This window comes from Crinia signifera, chromosome 2 (genome assembly GCF_055691185.1).
Source record: "Crinia signifera chromosome 2, ASM5569118v1, whole genome shotgun sequence".
NCBI lineage: Eukaryota > Metazoa > Chordata > Amphibia > Anura > Myobatrachidae > Crinia > Crinia signifera.
In genome coordinates this window covers 176,210,312-176,229,248 of record NC_139218.1, presented here as the reverse complement: position 1 = coordinate 176,229,248, position 18,937 = coordinate 176,210,312, and the positions used below count along the sequence as shown (strand labels likewise).

General features: G+C 44.2%; 1 long non-coding RNA gene across 1 annotated transcript in view; it reads right to left on the bottom strand.

The window, feature by feature from the left end:
* Positions 1–18,937, bottom strand: part of LOC146060226 (uncharacterized) — a 256,888-nt gene that overhangs the window by 82,832 nt on the left and 155,119 nt on the right. Inside the window, exon 2 of the long non-coding RNA XR_014470400.1 lies at positions 14,545–14,672. This is a non-coding gene — a long non-coding RNA (uncharacterized LOC146060226). The remainder of the gene's footprint in view (positions 1–14,544; positions 14,673–18,937) is intronic.

The following is an 18,937-nucleotide window of genomic DNA, read 5'->3' as shown; positions in this document are numbered from 1 at the left end:
GTGCATAAGAGCTTAATTGACCCCCCTGGGAGGCCGATAATTTCGGCCAGGGGCTCACTGTATCATAAGGTCTCTACTTTTTCAGATGCATATCTCAATCCCTGCATACAAAGTACTAGATCATATTTAAAAGATACTAACATGCTGATCAAAAGATTGCAGGAGAATGAGATTTGGCTGGAAAATATGTTGCTATGTAGTGCAGATGTCACTGGTCTGTACACTTGCATCCCCCATCATTTGGGGTTGGATGCAGTGAGTGAACTGATCAGTGACAATGTGACATACAAGGGTCCCCCTGTTCAGCTCTTTATGCAATTATTGTCATTGGTTCTTAATAGAAATTTCTTTACTTTTAATGGTGGCATGTATAGGCAGAGACTTGGCTGTGCGATGGGGTCGCCAGTGGCCCCTTCGTACGCCAACGCCTTCATGTGCACCATTGATGAATTATTGTTCCATCAGGGACCACATAGTTCTAATGTGGTCCTTTATTTAAGGTACATAGATGACCTGTTAATTTTTTGGCAAGGGTCCAAACAGTCATTGGTTGACATGTTCACAGCACATAATCAGTCTCCTAGTCCTGTGAAATTTACATTTTCTATCAGTGATACTTCCATTAATTTTTTGGACGTCCTAATCACACAAAAGGATAGAAGATTATCTACTGCTATCTATGTAAAAAGTACTGATAGGAACACATTGCTTCGCCACGAGAGTTGTCACCCGTTGCCCCTGTGTAAGGGCTTGCCCTATTCGCAGATGCTCCGGGTGCGACGTATCACAAGTGATCCACAGGAGACGATAAAACAACTTGACATTATGCAAGCCAAATTTGAAGAAAGAGGGTATAGACGTAGTGACCTTATTAAAATCAAAGAGAAGGTGTTACAGATACCCAGGGAGGTTACCTTAAATCCTCCGGACAAAATAGATCAAGCCAATCAGAGGATCCCTTGTGTTAATCAGTTTGCCAGTGATAGTCAGATAGTTACTAAAAAGGTTAAACAACATTGGCCCCTTATTACCACGGATAAAGATCTACCCGGTCTAAATAGGCTCCGCATTATGCCAGCCTATAAGAGGGGCAGCAACTTGTGTGACTTACTGGTTAAACTTGATATTAGCAACTTAACTAAGAAATCTGTTCCCACCCATTTCATGACACGACCCTTGGGCTGCTACAAGTGTGTAGGTTGCACAACCTGTGGGTCTTTGCTCACAGGTAGTTACATTTCCCATCCCCACACAGGTCGCAGAGTTCCCATCAAGTCGGTGGTCACTTGTTCTACCCGCTTCGTTGTGTATGTTCTGTCTTGCCCTTGTGGTCTTTACTACGTGGGCAAGACGGAATGCCAATTCAAAGAAAGAATGGCTAACCACCGCCATGCAATACGGCAGGCTATCTCTAGTGGCACTAGCGATCAGCCGGTGGCTCGGCACTGTGTTACCTATGGTTATAGTGTGGCTAGCTTGCGTTCAAAAATTGTGGACCATGTGCCCCCCCTAATAAGGGGTGGTAACAGGGGTAAACTATTGTTACAGGCTGAGGCAAGGTAGATCCATGTATTGGACACCATTGCCCCTAGAGGGCTTAATGAGCAACATGGTTTGCAAAGTTTTTTGTAGCACATGGAGGTCTGTATCACAGACACACATATTAGTACATTTATACTTGAAACTATTGTTGGAAATTTACTGCTCACACGGGAAATTAGTTGTCTAGTAGTGGATGGTTAGCGCAGCTTATATATATATAATGTTATGTACTATTGTTAATAATTTGATAATTTAAAAATAACTTGATGATAATAGTGCGCTAGTCTTTTGACACAGTTGGTATCCCTCTTTTTAACATTTTTAATATTTTGGTGACTTTCTTTATATTTTCACATATTTATTCACTTATTGTATTGTATTCATTGATTCTGTATATTTTGTGTATCATGTTTTTTATTATACAGATGGGGTAGGTCCCATCTTGGCAGGGGATGGCGCTGGCGTCGCCAGCCGCCATCCCCTGCCTGCGCCATGGCGATGGTGAGAAGGGGACGCACGCGCACGAGAGGCGCGCGCGTCCCCTTCCGACGGCGCTTCCATCCGTTCCCCCGGGTCCCCGCCGGCTTGCCGGCGGTAACCCGGGGTCCCCGCCGCCTGCCCGCATCCCCCCCTAACCCCCCCTAACCCTGTCCGTCTCCCTGAGGCGGAGACGGACAGGGTTTCCGTCGCGCTGGCGACGGAGACTGAGACGCGCGTGCGCATGAGACGCACGCGCGTCTCAGTGTATTCGCTGGCGCGGCTGCTGGTGGGTCGCCAGCGCAGACGTTCTGGCGATCCGCCAGCCAGGATGGGACCTGCCCCATCTGTATGCTTATTTTTGTATGTATCGCACTTTCAGGTGTCTCCTTGGTATAGGGTGAATGTGCGGGTCATGAGGCGGAAATCACCTAGTCTCTGAAGGTTTCCTGCGTGTCACAGGCCGGGCGCGTCCTTGATGACGCATCCAGGAAGTGAACGGAGGATAGGAGACGAATGGATGAGACGCTGGAGACGCCGCGCTGCCACCTGTACCAGGTGAGTAAACCTCTTGATTGCAATGGGGGGAGTGACCCTTTGGGGTATATAATATGGTGTGTGTGCAGTGATGGGTTGTACCCTGAGGACGAGCCTGCGGCTCGAAACGCTGGTGTTGGTTATCACCTTGTGCTTAATAAAGCAGTGAAATTTTGTATTCACCTGTCTCCGAGTGACGCCTTGCTTTCGTGTATATTTGGACTTTGCTGTTCGAGGAGGGCACCGGAGCAAGCAACCAGTATTTTAACCAGTGGAGTGCCGGACCCTGCATCCCTCTATATATATATGGCCTCACTAATCACAGTGTCCCGAGGCATTTTAAGAATTTCCACAACAAAGACCCCAGTGGAGTACTAATAAGAGCAATTGAACATGTACCCCCCCCCCCCCCCCCCCCGAAGAGAGGAGGAGATAGGGATAAACTCCTATTGCGGCGAGAAACCTATTGGATTCTCACACTAAATACTATAGCACCGCTAGGATTAAACGAGGGTTATGAGATAACCCCTTTTATGAACTAAAAGAAATCTTTGTCATCAGGTTTATATCTCTCCCCGTATTTTTCCCTTTTTTATTCATTTATTTATCGTTCCATGGTGAATGATTGCATGGCTATAGTTATATATATTTTTATATCTATTTTTTATATATATGTATTTTTTATGTATATATATGTATTTTCTATGTATTTGATAATATTTGTGTTTTTATAATTATTCGTTATATGTATTTACGGATATATCTAATTGTTGTGCATTTTTCAAGCACATCGTTCTAATTTGTATGCTTTTTAATAAGTGCTCGCACTATGTATATTATGTATTCCCATTGTGCAAGGCATAACTCTTGAAAGATTATGCATTGTCTGTCAATCGATGAGACGCTATGTGTACCGTTAATAGACACACATATCCTTGTGTATCAAGAGAGGTCCGGTGACATCATCCGCCCCCTTGCCTCCTTATTGGTTGACACTTGCTATATAGTTATATCGGGTATTCACAGAGCCACGCCCTCTGACGAAGTCTCTGACGAAACGCGTTAGGGCGTGGCCTGTGATACCCGTGCCTCTGCTACCTGGCGTCCTGCCCGACGTGTGTCCGTCCTGCTCGTGGATCCTGAGGTCAGACAGCGCAACCCAGCGTCTATGGTCCTTTTCGGTCTGGAGCCTGTGGACAGTGCATCGGAGCGGTGTGCCCCTGGTATTTTATAAAATCTTGTGGTAACCAGCCCACAGTGTTTACATTATTGGTACGAGCACTTGCCTTTACCTGTTTTTAGAATTGTGTGGTTAAAATCATTTACATGCACCATGGAGCGCTCCTCTTCTGCTTCTATATTTTATATATATATATATATATATATATACGATTTTTTTTATATATATAAATCCTGCGTGTGACGTGTCTCTTATTTTGATGGAATGGTGGTAGCTCTCGGAATTGTTGACTGATAGTGGGGTGAGCCGGATTTCACATGCACAGCTAACATCTTCTGTAGCGCTGTCCCAGCGCTGTGCCTCCATGGAGATGAATCGGCCAATCACGCTATCAGTCTCTGTAGCACTGGGACAGCACTACAGAAGGTGTCAACTGCGCAGGAGAAAGACAGCTCACCCCGCTTTCAGTGTGGGGTGAGCTGGCTCTGCAGCACAGAGAACAGCTCTGGACCCTGGATTGGTAAGTATGTTGGTGTAAATAAATAAACATCTTGGAGCTAAGAGCCATCTTCAATGCACTCCAGCTGGTACAGGATCTGTTACAGGGCAGAACGTTTCAGATCTGGTCAGACAACGCCTCCACGGTGGCTTACATAAACCCCCAGGGAGGCACAAAAGGCTGCAAGAGAGGTATCCACGGTCCTCTAGGGGGCCGAGTGCCATATGCCAGCCATCTCAGCAGTGTTCCTCCCGGGAGTTTGGAATTGAACATTCACTCAGTAGAGTGGTCACTACATCCAGAAGTGTTTTGGCAGATAGGCAAAAGATGGGACACTCCGGAAGTGGATTTGATGGCACCTTGACACAACTACAAGGTGCTGCTGTTCGGCTCCAGAGCCAGAGCTACTCAGGTGGCATTCACGGATGCTCTGTCCATACAGTGGAACTTTCATCTTCCGTACGCTTCTCTGTCATTATCACTTCCTCGGATTCTCTGGAAGTTCAAACAGGAAGGGGGAAGCCTAATACTGGTGACCCCGGCATGTCCCAGGAGACATTGGTTTTCAGATCTAGCTCATATGTCAGCTGCTACTCTGTTTCTGTTACCACTGCGACAGGATCTTATCAGTCAAGGTCCTTGTCTGCACCTGGACCTGAAGAGACTAGCTTTGACAGCACGGCTCTTGAGACAGCCGTCTTAAAAAGGAAGGGCTTCTCTGAAAAGGTTGCAAAAATAATGATTCAGGATCAGAAGCCAGCTTCAGCACAAATTTACTATAAGGTGTGGCACATCTATTTTTCTTGGTGCAGGGCAAGAACATATGACACCAAGCAGTTTAAAGTGGCAAGACTGCTAGCCTTTCTCCAGAGTGGTCTGGATATGGGTTTGCGCTTGGCATCCCTTAGAGTGCAGGTCTCCACAATGTAATGGTGTGTACACACGGTTAGATTCCCTTGCTATTCGACTTAAGATTCGAGTGCTATGCAATCTTTGCTATCTCTGTACATTTTACATACAATTCATACAATCTGCATTAGATTTGCACTATATTGTCATTGCTGCCCTGTCTATCTGGGTTTCGATTTGTGCTGTCACGGCAGCGCGCAACGGGATCGCAAGGTAAAAAACCTATGCATTCTGCCTGTGATCTGCATGCGATCTGCATACCATCTGCATGCATCTAATGTCAAATCTCACTGTGTGTACACAGCATACAGTAAGTCTGGTTCCAGAGACAATTGGCTACTTTACCAGATGTATGAACATTTTTTCAGGGGGTCCTCAGGACTTACGTGGAATTGAAGTGGCTCACTACCAAGATAGTTTTTCAGATGGCTATTGCCTCAGCTAGGAGGGTATCAGATTTGGGAAATAGTGGTACCAGCACTAATTCCTCTAGTCTGTCCAAGAAAGAGAGATCTCTGGATGTTGTACGGGCCCTTAACGGATACATGCAGCGTACGGAATCTATTAGACGTTCAGATTCTCTGTTTAGCCCCGTACACACGGGGGAGATATATTGCCCAGCAATATATTGCTAGCAATATATTGCTCAGTTTCTCCTTTTCATCAGCGACCAGAGATGGTCGCTGATGAAAAGGAACCTCTGCTGGCGGTGCCGCAGAGGTAATCAGCTGGTCGCAGAAGCAAGCTCCTGCGACCAGCGATTACAACGGGGCTGAAAACGGGAGCGCGCACCCGACGATTTATCACCATGGCACACTCCTATTGCCCCCGTGTGTACACGGCTTTGTGTTGTACGGTTTTCACAAAAGAAGGTGGCCTGCTCACAAGCAGACTTTAGTTCGCTGGATCAGGATGGCGATCACACAGGCTTATAAAAAGACTAATGTGCCTTCTTCTGCACATTCCACAAGGTCAGTTGATCCTTCGTGGGCTGCTCGGTGTGTTCTTTCCGCTGAACCGCTGTGTAAGGCAGCAACATGATCCTCGGTCCACACGTTTCTGAGGGTCTATTCCTTTGATACTTTGATTTCCCAAGATGCTGCATTTGGGTGTCAAGTTCTACTGGCCTCTCAGGAGTCTACCCACACTTGATAAACTGCGTTGGGACATCCCCAATGTTAACCCTGTGGGACCCAGAAGCCCTGAAGAAGAAAATGGAAGTTATGGTAAAATCTACCTTTGGTTAGCTTCCTTTCTTTGAGGTTCCTGGGCCCACAGGTCGCCCACCCTGGTATGCCTGATATATGTGGGGCTTGAGACCTTGTATGAGTGAACATATACCATGCCTGTATTTTGTCTTCTGTCCTCCTCTGCTTCCTGCTGGGGCTTGTTAAATAAACTGACTGACCCAGCATAGAGGTGGTGTTATAGGGAAGAGGAGCCAGGCATGATGAAAAGCCTAAAGCTTTGGAGAATTGGGGCCTGGTCCTCTGGATCCGCCTACAACCCTAATGTTAACTCTGTGGGCCCAGGAATCTCAAAGAAAGAGAGTTAACTGGAGGCTGGTTTTACCATAACTCCAATTTTTGTCTATGTAGACATCTTGTTGTTATTCAAAATGCTCTTTCTGTTAATATTATATATATTTTACTGGTTAATGAATTCCAAAAGTCATATTTTTACATATTACGAGTTGAGTCTTATTCATTTAACTGCTTTATTTCTCTAGCTCTGCTTGCTTCATCTTCCAGAGTATTTCTTAGAAATATTAGAACAGGAGCTTACATAAAATATTTCTGGATAGGCAATGTATTTTTAAAATGGTGGTAAACATTTTCTGTGGGCATTCGACTGCAATCAGCCATTTTACATTCTTTATTTTATTTCCCTTGTGTTTCCAATGCAGCTTTTGGGAGAGTCCCCAGCTAAAACTCACATTTGCATTTAAATTGAGATTTTTGTTTTAATGAGCGAGACTCGTGGGGGACCAAGACTATTATATATCCTTATGAGAGAGCCAAGTATTGTGTCACCTTTTAGTATTTGATTCAGACATTAAAAAGTAACAGAAAAAAACATATTTAATCCCTTTGGTTCCTGTACGCCTGCTATGCTTTGCAGAACAAAATTCACCATAGGACTTGCTATCAATGGAGTGGTTAAGAAGCAAATAATAAACTAATAATTGTGGTTGCCGTAGCAGCAGAACTAATATTCATTCACGTGAGATTTGATAAAGGTTTGTAACTGCAGCCACATTTGTGTTTGTGCATAACAGTGTTCAGAAGGCTTAATTTGTCTTCACAAACATTGGTGCTGAAGTGTAGAAAAACAGGAGGATAACAATCAGGTATTGCCGTCTGACTTTCTCCAGTGATTGTGGATGAACTCTTGGAGACTAACACAAAGTTATACATTGGACCATATAATCACACTTTGTACAAACAGTCTAAAAAAGACATAATTCAGACCTATATAACTGTACTATCCATTATTGTTGTGTGTTTGTATTTCCTATTCTTTCTTCTGCAATTTAGACAGAGGTGTAAATTTACTAAAGCTTCCAAAAATGAAAATAGGTCATGTTGCCCATACCAATCAATAAGATTATGTGTATCATTTCTCTATTGCAGGGGTGGGGAACCTCAGGCCCGGGCCAGTTTGAGTGGCCCGCCTACCCACCGGGTGGCTTTGCCAGGAGTCAAGTACAGAGGAATTCTCGGTAGAGGTCGGTAGTTCTCACGAGATTCCTCTTAATTAACAGCAACCGACTGTCAGTCCTATTCAGCGGCAGCCGCCAGAGCGTGGAACGGCTGCAGCAGGACAATTTGTAAGAGAAATTTTTACATATGGCCCCGAAGATTTTTTTCCCATACAAACGGCCCTTGGCACAAAAAAAGTTCCCCACCCCTGCTCTATTGCATCCTAGAAAATGATAGACGGAATCTGATTGGTTGCTATGAACACCAACATCTCTTTTAATTTTTTAGTAGCGTTAGTAAATTTTCTACAAAGAATCACATTTTTGGCAATCTGCTGTACAATATATACTGCGAAAATGTAATTTATATAATAATAATAAGAATACTTAGCGCTTGTATATCTTTGTGTAAAAAGTGTATATACTGTAAGGTTACAAGTAATGGTACTTATGTATTATCTGGGCTCCCATATTAAATGCACACCATTTTTTCATACCCCTACTATCCAACTACGCATGGAGTTGATTCTATATAGTGTGGCGAGCGCAGCGCGCCACCATGCCCGAAGCGTGGCGATCGCAGCGAGCCCCGCAAGGGGACGCGGTGTCATAAGAAAAACGGAAGCCCAGATATTACATAAGTACTCAAGTAATTTTCCGTACCCCATTAGGCTAATGACTAGGGACAAGTGATAGACTTTCACAGCTTTACTGTATGTCAGTTTCACTGAGCAATGTCTATCATTTCTGAGTAAATGGGATCAAAATACAAAAACTGAACTTTTTAAACATTTTATGTACTGTAGCATGCAATTCCAAATGCAAGTTTATTAAATGGATTATGTATTATGCTATAAACACTAAATATGTTTATGTTCTCTTACTGTCATTTTTATTACTTTTCAACATGTTAGTTAAACAGTAGCTATTATTTTTGACAGTTTGAGGATTCATAAAAGAAAATCTTACTCTAAAAAATAATGTAATAATTCACATCCAACTGAGCTGTGTTGGAGGGCGGAGACAAGAACTTTGAAAGACATTTGTCCCGTGGTAGCTAGACCTGTAACTAGACATTTTGGTAATCTGCACCAGAAGATGCATTGGAGCTCCCTCCCCCATGTATTTCTTAAACAGGGATATAAGATGAGCATTATGCACATGATACTTCTTCCTATATATGTCCAATGGAACATTAATGCTATGGGTATGCATATATATATATATATATATATGTATCAAATAGTAAAACCAGCGCTGAGTGTAGGAATTGGAAAATCCAGTGAATGTTCCTTTAGCTGAGTAGAAGGAATATAATAGCCAAGACCAAAGTCCTTATGTGTGCGGACTGCAGCAACCTTGAGAAACAAAATCCTCAAGGATCCAATGAGGTAGAAATCTGGGCAAAAACAAAGAGGAAGGTGCGCATCATGGTGCATTAAATGGGTTTTTAATGAATAACAAATGTTGGACAAAGGGGAGCAGGGCATTTGCTCATACCAGAATTAAAACAGGGTGGACTGGATACCACATGACATGACATATATCAACCAGGCTAGGCAGCTGGGCAATCCTGGTCCCAAAGAACCGAGTACCTCAAAAGCGCCCCCCCCCGCTGGGTTGTGGGCAGACACCTGAAGGAGAGCGGGATCGGGCGGAGAGTCCACAGGAGCAGCAAGCCAGTGAATGCGGATAGCCAGGCCCTGACTAGTTTCGTCACTGGGACTTCATCAGAGCACGCCCTCTTTGTTTTTGCCCATATATATATATATATATATATATATATATATATATATATATATATATATATATATATATATATATGAAAGGGGGGGGGTTGTGACCCGATCCTGCGCTTGTGAGTGAGCAGCACTACTCTAAAGGCTCCGCCGCTATTGGGAGTCTGGTGTGTGAAATGGAAAAGAAAGGGTGTAGAGGTGCGCTCAAAGGGTGGTTTCACCAGTCCACAATTTGTAAAAATACAAAATATTTATTTTTTACAATAAAACAGTTTAAAAGAGTACAAGTTTTGAAATCGTTTTGCACTATTTTTCATGGTTCAGTACAGGACTTCAATCACAGGTGTAGCATGAGCATACGATAAAACCCATGTTTTATCGTATGCTCATGCTACACCTGTGATTGAAGTCCTGTACTGAACCATGAAAAATAGTGCAAAACGATTTCAAAACTTGTACTCTTTTAAACTGTTTTATTGTAAAAAATAAATATTTTGTATTTTTACAAATTGTGGACTGGTGAAACCACCCTTTGAGCGCACCTCTACACCCTTTCTTTTCCATATATATATATATATATATATATATATACACATCTCGGTTTGTCGTGTACACTATCATCTGCCCGTACGGCCATTATTATATTGGTAAAACCAGTAGACAATTAAAGCCCTGGAGGGAAAAAACAGTTACCAACCGGTAGCAGTACACTTTAAAGAATCAGGACATGTATTACCGTCTTTAAAGTACATAATTATTGACCAGGTCCCTGAAAGAAATCCTGGAGGGGACAGAGACTGGAGCCTCTTAAAGGTGGAAGCGAACTGGATCCACAAATTGAACACAGTGAAGCCAAACGGCTTAAACGATCGGATTATGTGGAACACATTGTTATGAAACCAGTTAGACAGGCTACGTGCTCAGACATTATTGAGGTCCCCCAGGGTGGACCTGACATTGATTTTGTATTCCTAGCCAACATTGATGCCCCCCTGGATTTAATTTGAGTAACACTGCAATACCTGCAGATTTGCTGTGTGTGCGCTGGAAGATGCCTGCTTATAACGCTCAGTATATTATATGCACTGTTGTAGTCTTTCCGTGCCCCACAGAAGAGACGTGTACATTATTGAGCTATTTTTACAGTGATCATAGCCTAATTCACTGTTAGAAGAAGATATGGAGGTGACTGCGCTAATGATGGTATGCTACTCACATCGATAATCAAAATATTTAATATGCAATTTATACCATACAATATACAATAAAAGATGGTTTTAAAATGGATATGAGTATTTCTTTAAAATATGTGGGGAGGGGGAAAAAAAGGGTATCAAGGGGTGACTTTTGACTGGTTTGATAGTTCATACGGTACCGTATTGTTATGCCAGTTGGTTAAGTGGTAGTCCTTTTTCCGTTTAAAGTACCTCACTGTAGTTTGGTGGGAATGGTGGCTCCAATTGCCCCGTTGGCTGTCCCAATGGAGGGTGCAAGGTTTTCTGCAGATTCTTAGCCCAATATGTGGTGTGGGGTGTCTTTGGATATTTTTGAATCCCAGTAATGGTTTTGAATCCAACAAGCCAAAAAAGTCCCAAATATCTTCGGAGGTTTTAGACGGTATTGTGGCAGAAGTGAAAATGGTGGGTCCAGTCAGTCAGCCCCAGGTGATTCACCAACGCGTTTCGCTCTTACAGGGAGCTTTTTCAAGGTGTAAGAATTGTTGGACTAGATGGGTTTTTATACCCTCACTAGAGATACCCCTGGCTTCTCCAATGGCACTCAGGTGTCAGCAATCCCTCCTAATGCTGACCCATCTCTAATTCACTGTTAGATCTTTTCCTGTTGATGCACAATTTATTGATTAATATTTTCCGTCACTTTAGAATATCACTGCGGTGTCCGCTAGTTTCCATGAATTGACAACTAGCAGCAGAGCCCGGCTTTTAACCTCTTTTATCATAATCTTCATTCACATATTGTATTTGTATGCAATTTTACCTGCACTATAATCACACTTTAGACCATGGGTGGCAGGACTTTTGTAACCCGGGATCTACTTTTTGTACACTTACTTACCGATGATCTACCGACTTTCCCCATGTTATTCCCTCAATATTCCATTCCCAGTGCAATAAGCCCCTTACACATTATGCCACACACAATAGACCAAAATTCGCATTAGGACACACGGAATGAGTCAAATTTCACATTAGGACACAGGGTATGTGCCAAAAACCACATTGGGAAACCGGTTTTAAACCAAAAATCACATTAGAACACAGGTTTTGGGCCAAAATTCACATTAGGACACAGGTTTTGGGCCAAAATTCACATTACGACACAGTTTTTGAGCCAAAATTCACATTAGGACACAGGTTTTGAGCCAAAATTCACATTAGGACACAGGTTGTGAGACAAATTTTACATTAGGACACAGGTTTTGGGGCAACATTCACATTAGGACACAGGTTTTGGGCCAACATTCACATTAGGACACAGGTATTGGGCCAAAATTCACATTATGCCACACAGAATGAGCTGAAATTCTCATTTTGCCACACGGAATGTGCAAAAATTAACATTCTGCCACACAGTATGAGCCAAAATTCACATTATGTCACACACAGTATGAGCCAAAATTTGCATTATGCCACACAGAATGTGGCAAAATTCACATTTTGCCACATGGAATGAGCTGAAATTCATATTTTGCCACACGGAATGAGTCAAATCCCACGTTATGCCACACAGAATGACGTAAAATTCTGTTAAGCAGTGGGAGGGACTCAAAAGTGTAACTTCATTCCAGTTGCTGTCTGTGATGGAGTTTTGTGCTCCCTTGAAAAAAATAGATAGATAGATACACGCACACTTTTAAGGGGGGCACAAAGCTTCATCACAGGCAGCAACTGGGATAACCACTTGTGAAGAGACCCCCTCCCCCTCCCATCACATAACAGCATATAGAAACACCCACCTCCCCATGCAGTAAATGTCCCCACTTTAAAATCTTACTGTAAAACAGTCTGTCTGGAATGATCCCCTCTGCTTGGTGCAGTTTATATGCATGCCTCTGATCTTCCCCGCTCTGAGCCTCCGCCGCCGACCCATCACGGTGTGCCTCCCTGCATTGAGCGCTCCTGCCTCCGCTGATCCTTCCCGCCGCTGCTGGTTGTCACTTGCGGTGCACGGGTGTGCTGGTCATGTCACATTGTAGTCTTTCTTGCTTTCTTTCGTTTCTAGCATTTATTCAATCAATTGAATGCATAGTATATATGGCCCTCCCATAAGTAGTTTGCTATTAATTTTTTCAATATATTGAGACCTTTAATATTCACAGAAATGCTAGTTACCTTCTCTAATAGTTTTATTGAGATATAATAGTTTTACAGATATTACCAATATTTATCAATATTAATTAGTACCATCAGTACAGGATGCTTATTATCCCTTGATGAAAAGATCAATAAATTAATATTCAGCCTGTTTTTCTAACTGAAACAAAAAGGGTTGTTTTCTACTTCTTAGGTGGCAGAAAAGAGAGGTAATGTGGGATTGCTTCGCCAAGCGGCTACCACAAGGAGAGAGCAACTCCTTAGAAAAGTTTTGGATACCTTTGGTATCCAGCCACAGCCATCCTTACCACCAAGTGGGACTCTGTTTTCTTTTAACATCGCCCAGGAGGATACAGCTGCTATGCTATCCTGAAGTGGATCAATTCCCCTGGAGGACATTTTTGGGTAATTATACCTCTATGCCAGAGAAACCTACCAAAGACTGTGGCATTTCTAGGAATTTTTTCCTAACAGGCGACTCAACTAGGAACAGATTACCTTAGCAATTGATCACAGATGTCAGTGGCCCCCCATTGTTGATTTTAAATTTATTGAATTATGCATATTTTATAGAATTTTTATTTTTACTTTTGAATTGCACAATAAATGTCCTATAATTGAAGGCTCATTGGTATAGAAGCTCTACCTTTTTTTCTCTTTCTTTGTTTTACTACCTGCTGAATTTCTTCTTTTTTCATTATAATATTGTTCCCTATGTATATATGGATATGTTTGTGTATGCATTCTTCCTTGTATATTTAAAAACTCTTCGCACCATGATCTGGCACGGATGCTGCCGCAGTGGGGAATGGGTGATCAGCACTGAGGATGACGTGATGGGGATTGGAGGCGGAGGATGACAGACAATTGTCTGTTGTCGGACTGTTTCCTTGGTAACCCTCTCGTGTGTCTATGCATCATGACAAAAACACGCTCCTGTTTCCATGGCAGCGGAGTTTGGCGTCCTTGCATTATGCCGCCGGCGTCCTGATGTCACTGTGCTGCGGCTTCTGGTTCCGGCAATTGATGGGCGCGTCTGATCATAGCCAGTAACATATATATATATATATATATATATATATATATATATATATAGGTATATATAGAGGGGGGGGAAATGAGAAGCACTGACACAGATTTTTAATAAAGACACTGAGATAGTGTAACCTGGTATCGTTTCGGATTTTACTCCGTCCTCATGACCAAAAAATCAACTACAGGTATATATATATATATATATATATATATATATATATATATATATAACTTTGTGTTATAATGTTTTTTACACCCTGATGAAAACTGCAATAGATATTTGAAAAGTTGGCAACCAGAAGCTTGTAGCGTGATTCTTTGTTTCTCATGGGAGTGCCGCCGCCTTTCCTTGTCATATATATAAAATTATTGTTATTCAGGCCAGCACTCCACTGTTTCTCTGGAATTTCTTGCCTAGGTGCTCTCCAGAGTATTTATTTAAGGTACTAAAGATATCCAATATTCAGGTGGCAGCACTCAAAGGGCTTTGTTTTCATGAAAGAAAGCACGGAGGCCTAGCTATTAAGCAATAACGTTTTGGTCTTTAATGACATTCATCAGAATGCAAAAAAACATACAACAAGTCTTACCTAAATAACACCCGTCACCACCGTGACTCGGTACTCGGTACGCACCGTCTGTCTGGTCCCATGATGTCACTCTTCTGTGACGCGCGGCATCCGCCATGCACAGGCATCTGACGCATTACCATAGCAACCTTTGACAACAAAGAAATAGAAATACATGTAAAGTCTGACAGTTAGCAAGAAGCAATAACTAAGTACCTATCTACATTATTACAATTACTATTATACTGAAGCAGTTATATCAAAAAAGCATTGCATAAGACAAAATCATAAAAAAACAAGATAGACTATAATTTTCATTCAGCCCGTAGGGAGACACCGTTTAATCAGTGAATCCACCGGGCCTCACACAGGGCCTTATTATAGTTCACTCTTTCTGACAAAATCCTTCTGATGCTGTGTACACACGGGTCTATATGATTGCTGGGGATATATTGCTAGCAATATATCCCAAGCAATCATATTGCTAGTGTCTCCTTTTCATCAGCGATGAAAAGGAGACACTGCTACGGGGCGGAGGCGGAGCGCAGCAGCAGGTGACGGGAGGAGGGAGGGAGCAGCGTAGCAGGGCATGGGAGAACAGCGCTGATTTCTCCGGCGCTGACCTCCTGCCCGGCGATCGCTGGGGGAAGCCGCTGGTCGCAGGAGCATGCTCCTGCGACCAGCGACCATGAAGGGCTGGCCGCGGGAGCACGCTCCCAGCCATCTATCGCCGGCTGCACATGAAATCACTGCCAATATGGTCGTTGAGCGACCATTTTGCCAGCGATTTCATACATAATTGCACCCGTGTGTACGCACCTTTAGATGGACAAAACCATGTGCACTGCAGGTGGGGCAGATGTAACATGTGCAGAGATAATTATATTTGGGTGGGGTTTACTTCAAAATGAGATCTATATTGCAGTGTAAAAATAATGCAGCCAGTATTTACCCTGCAAAGAAACAAAATAACTCACCAAATCTTAAGCTGGGTACACTTATATACAATCCCTGTTTCTTGCAACCGTTCGGCCGACCGTACTCCCGTTGGACCTTCCACAAACAACAGCCGATCACGCGCGTACACACCTGTACAATTTTACCTGTGATGTCCGATGTACTCCCGTCCAAACAGTCGCAATAAAAAGATTGTCTCGATTTGGGCTATTGACACGTCATATGTGAGCAAAATTATCATAATGGGCTGGGTTAGGGCATAATTATAGCAAACCGCTATGTACGCGAGTAGCAAACCCGTCTATATAGAACTTTAGTCTGCCGGCAGGGTGACTAAACTTCTATATAGATGGCAGCGGCGTAGCTTTGTTTGGGGCGCCCCCCCCGCAGTTAATTGGGGGGGGTTCCCACCCGCCCGTCCGTCCGGCGTGCCCCCCGTGCCCCCTGTGCCCCCTCCCCCCCTTGCCGCATGCTTACCTGTCCGCGCGTCCCGGCTCCCCTCCTGGCTTCAATAAATTCTATGCAGACGGACCACGATAAAATGGCCACCCTCATATCGCAGACAGTTTCAGAGAACAGTCTGCTTTATGGGGCGGCCATTTTATCGTGGTCCGTCTCCATAGCATTGATTGAAGCCAGGAGGGGAGCCAGGATGCACGGACAGGTAAGCATGCAGGGGGTGGGGGGATTACTATAGCACCGCAGCCCCCACGGGGCCCCCATATGCACAGCGCCCCCCCCCCCCCGCGACCGCGGGGGCTGTGGTGCTATAGTTATGCCACTGATAGATGGATTATGCATCTACATTTTAGTCACCCTTTTACCCATTAAAAAAAAAACGATGTGGGGTCCCCCCCCCACGGCTGTAACCAGCACCAGGCTGAAGAGCCGGGGCTGGTATTAAAAAATCAGGAAACCCGACAAATAGGGCTTCGCTGATTTTTTAAAACCAGCCCCAGGCTCCAGATCCGGGGCTGGTTCCCAAAATACGGGTCCCCCGTATTTTAAGAACCAGCCCCAGGTCAAACCAGCCAGCAGGGTAATGCCACAGCGGGGGGACACTTATTATATAAGGTCCCGCGGCCAAAGCATTCAGCCCTCTGACCGGCCTAACGAACAATTTTTTTCTGTGGAACTACAAGTGCCAGCGGGCCCTTTAATGCCCCACATGCTGGGACTTGTGGTTCTCCAAGTCCCAGCATGCGGGGGAGGCTTGCTGGGACTCATAGTTCCACAGGAAAAGACAATAGATTTTAATTCTATTTTTTTTACACTGAATCAGCTTCAGCCTGGTCTGGTAAGTCCTGGAGGGGGGGGGGACCCCTTAAATGGGGGGGTCCCCACTCCCCCAGGACCCCTGGCCAGGCTGACCGGTCAGAGGGCTGAATGCTTTGGCCGCGGGACCTTATATAATAAGTGTCCCCCGGCTATGGCATTACCCTGCTGGCTGGTTTGGCCTGGGGCTGTTTCTTAAAATACGGGGGACCCCTAGTCATTTTGTCCCCCGTATTTTGGGAACCAGCCCCGGACCTGGAGCCTGGGGCTGGTTTTAAAAAATCAGCGAAGCCCTATTTGTAGAGTTTCCTGATTTTTTTATACCAGCCCCGGCTCTTCAGCCTGGTGCTGGTTACAGCAGTGGGGGGGGGGTCCACATGTCATTTTTTTTTTAATGGGTAAAAGGGTGACTAAAATGTAGATGCATAACCCATCTATATAGAAGTTTAGTCACCCTGCTATATAGACGGGTTTGCGTCTAAATTTTAGGCACCCTGCCGGCTGACTAAAATTTGGACGCAAACCCATCTATATAGAACTTTAGTCAGCCGGCAGAACAAGGCACCGGATCAAGACCCTGGAACCTACCTACGGGATCAAGATAGGTAAGTATCAGTATGTGTGTGTTATGTATGTATTAAAGTTTTATTTTTCTGGTGTGTCAGTGTGTATTTATTTAACTATTTTCTTTTCTGTGGAACTACAAGTGCCAGCGGGCCCTTTAATGCCCGCATGCTGGGACTTGTGGTTCTCCAAGTCCCAGCATGCGAGGGAGGCTTGCTGGGACTCATAGTTCCACAGGAAAAGACAATATTTTTTAATTTTATTTTTTTTACACTCAATCAGCCCGGTGGCCACCGCACAGGGCCACCGGGGACAGCACCAGGCTTCAGCCTGGTCAGGTAAGTCCTGGAGGGGGGGGACCCCTTTATTGGGGGGATCCCCACTCCCCCAGGGCCCCATGCCAGGCTGACTGGTCGGTAGGTTAATGCTTTGGCCGCGGGACATTATATAATAAGTGTCCCCCGGCTGTGGCATTACCCTGCTGGCTGGTTTGGCCTGGGGCTGGTTCTTAAAATATGGGGGACCCCTAGTCCTTTTGTCCCCCCGTATTTTGGGAACCAGTCCCGGACCTGGAGCCTTGGGCTGGTTTTAAAAAATCAGCGAAGCCCTATTTGTCTGGTTTCCTGATGTTACAGCAGTGGGGGGGAACCCACGCGGTTTTTTTTTTTTAGTCACCCTGCCAGAGATGATGCAGCTATGGAACGCCCACATGGGCGTTCCAGCTTTGGCAGTATAGTCGCAAGGACGGCAGCATATTGGTCGAACGTGCGTACACACTGCACTTTTGTTCCGATATGGGGCCGGATGAAAATTAAACAGCAAAGAACCGTCGACCGACCGAGTATGGACGGACAAGACCGTTTTTTGCCGTTTATCGCTTGTACGGGACAGCGTACACACATATACAATTGAACGGCCGTCCGACCCAGAACGGAAGAACGGCCCGACAATTGTATATATGTGTATCCAGCTTAATTCTCTCTGTACATTTTACATCTGCCCCCCTGCAGTGCACATGGTTTTGTCCATCTAAGAAGGATTTTGGCAGAAAGAGTGAACTAGAATTAGGCCCACTGTAAAAGCTCTTTGGCACGGTCTCCTCCCCTGAGGTTGAGTGGAATCTGATCTATGATTTTATATTTTAGAGTAGATACTCCAATGTCTACATGTAAATGCACAGGTTGTTCTGGGGTACCAGGTTTGCCTTCTAAGGACAAGCGTACAATGGACCTATGTACAGCAGCTTTTTCTTTAAAGGAGCAAGTAGATTTCCCCACATAAACAAGGACATCGGATTGTGTATATCACAAAGGCACTGGCATCTGATACACTATGCTTTATGGGCATACATGCCCCGGTGTATGGGTGCGCTAACATGCTGCCTGTTTCCAGAAAAGTACACATCGTGCAACCTAAACACCTGTAGCACCCCGTTTTTTTAGTTAGTTGCTGGTGTGAAGAAATATATATTTTTTTTTAACAAACTGCGCTCACAAAGCTAGGCAGAAGAATCACATTGGTAAACATTTTCAATTCTGTATCATCTTTTAACATGGGTCATACAGTTGGAGCCTCTCTCAATTTTGCTAGCCATGGCTATCCTATTGTTCTCAGCAGT